The sequence below is a fragment of the Etheostoma cragini genome, chromosome 13, assembly GCF_013103735.1.
Source record: "Etheostoma cragini isolate CJK2018 chromosome 13, CSU_Ecrag_1.0, whole genome shotgun sequence".
Lineage (NCBI taxonomy): Eukaryota > Metazoa > Chordata > Actinopteri > Perciformes > Percidae > Etheostoma > Etheostoma cragini.
In genome coordinates, this window is record NC_048419.1 from 25,713,245 (window position 1) to 25,715,800 (window position 2,556).

The following is a 2,556-nucleotide window of genomic DNA, read 5'->3' on the forward strand; positions in this document are numbered from 1 at the left end:
GGTGGGGGCACCCAAGGCATGGGGAGGTTGTTCCACAGGGTGGGGGCGCCCACTGCATGGGGAGGTTGTTCCACAGGGTGGGGGCGCCCACCGCATGGGGAGGTTGTTCCACAGCGTTAGGGGGGGCCCACTGCAGAGGCCCTTATTTTTTAGCTTTGATCTTGGGACGTCCAAGAGCAGCTGATTGGTTAACCATAGCGTTCTGACTGGAGAGTGGTGGCATAAGAGATCAGCCAGATAAGGTGACGCCAAACCATTTAAGGCCTTAAAAACAAGCACTAAAATCTTAAACTAACTACTGGATGGATTGTCATGAAATGTGGTTCAGATATCCAGGGGATCCTAAGAACTTTGGTGATCCCTGACTTCTCCACCATGTGGCTGATATTTCTGGTTTTGGTTCAGATATCTCAACAACCATTGATCAGATCGTCATCTGTTAGTCAGGATGACTTCTAATAACTTTGGTAATTAAAAGGTTACTGGACAAAAAGCTGTATGGTCACCGAAATAGGAGCAATCATGTTGATGGACCACAGACTGACCATCATTGTTGCCCATAGTGCAGAGAAAATTCAAGTTTCCTTAGCAAATCTGTGTATGTTCCATAACATTCTTTCCAAATAAATGTATAATTGATTTTGTTTTAGGAACGTATCATCGTGGCTGTGGTGTTCTCCACTCTGACTCCTTTCCTAAACCCGATGATCTACAGTCTGAGGAACAAGGAGCTCCGTGATTCCATCAGGCGGACTCTGAGCAGGTTCAGACCTGGAGAGAAAACCTACTAACCCAACACCCAAAAACTGAACAACTTGATGTCCATTTGCACAACAACCTAATATGCTTTTTAAACTAGTCTTTTGGAATTTAATGGAATATACTGTGGCAGTCAACTGATATTACCCTGATTGAGATGCAGATTTCAAATGCAATGTAAACATGTCGTAGGAATACTTCTTAAACCAGAATAATACCGGCATATCCAACATGTCTTAATAGGAAAATGCAAAATTTGTAAAATGGCCTTATTAGGTATATCCACGTCATATGCTGTTCCCAAGACTTTGGTGTACCTCATATTCCTGCTGAACTCCCCAAAGGACACCCCAGGGGACACAGTCTTCAACCTTCTCAAAGTCCACAAATTCAATCAAGTGAATTCGATTCACTTGATTGAATTGTCTAATTTGTTCGTCAACTGCATATTAAGCATTTCAAGCATTTACAGCAGATGACATCACACAGGTACACCCATATTTGCATCTTTGCTCACATGCTGGGATTCTGTACATGCTTCACACACACACACAGACACAAAAACACATACACAACTGAGCCGAGATGTGTGTGCGTTCAAACACACAGTAGCCGACCTGACTGGGAACGATACAAAGAGTATTGCCATTGGCCGCTGGGGCAGATAAACTCATGGCAGTCTCGTTAATGTAACTAAGTAGGCTACAATAAAACCTTCATGAGCAAAAAGTCAATACTTATTGTATTTTGTATTTGTATTTTTTTTTATAAAGGACAACAGACATTAATCAGCATTTGTGTAAATGTGCCATTGTTAGCCAGTTGGCTAATATTCAACTATAGACCTTTGGTCAGATGAATTTAGAACATGGCAGGAAGAAGCAATGAAAAAAATAGCATTTATGTAGTTAAAATATACACAAAGGGATAAAAAAGACACCATACATACAGCTAGATCAGAAATATAAGCATTTTGTTGTATGCCATGCGTAGCTGCAGAAATTACAACAGTAGCTCCAGTTAATAAAAGAACTCAGAGATCATCAATGTACTCACGTGTATAGACAAGCATAAACAATAAAAAGTGATATTTCAATCCACTGTCATGGGGAAAAAACTATTAATACGTTGAAAAGGGATAAAAACTGCCAAAAGCGTTACTAAAAGCGTCAAAAACTTTAAAAAGTGACAAAAACTTCAGTAAAAGCTTCCAAAACTTTGAAAAAGGTGACAAAAACGTCAGTAAAAGCTCCAAAAACTTTGAATAAAGTGACAAAAATTCAGGAGAGGCTTCAAAAACTTGACAAAAACTTCAGGAAAAGCTTCAAAAACTGAAAAAGTGACAAAAACGTCAGTAACAGCTCCTAAAACTTTGAAAAAAGTGACGAAAACTTCAGTAAAAGCTCCCAAAACTTTGAAAAAAGGGACAAAAACGTCAGTAAAAGCTTCAAAAACTTTGAAAAATGTAAAGAAAACGTCAATAAAAGCTCCAAAATCTTTGAAAGAAATTGGCAAAAACGTTAGTAAAAGCTTCATAAACTGTTAAAAAAGTGACAAAACTTCAGGAAAAGCTTCAAATTTGTTTAAATAAATTGACAAAAACGTCAGTAAAAGTCATGACATGTCAGTATTGTCCAACTTGTGCCAAAGAAGCAACAACTACAACTTTTCACAATTAAACACACACGCCCCATTAGCAATTAAAGTACTAGCTTTGATAATTAATCTTTAATTAGGAGATTAAACAGAGGTGCAGGTTTCACCTTTGCAACAAGGATAATTATGTTTCTTTTCAGC

The 2,556-nt window shown here is 38.5% G+C and overlaps 1 protein-coding gene across 1 annotated transcript in view; it reads right to left on the reverse strand.

Moving 5' to 3' along the window:
• Positions 1-2,556, reverse strand: part of LOC117956026 (olfactory receptor 10J4-like) — a 5,867-nt gene that overhangs the window by 937 nt on the left and 2,374 nt on the right. The gene's annotated exons all lie outside the window — the stretch shown is intronic.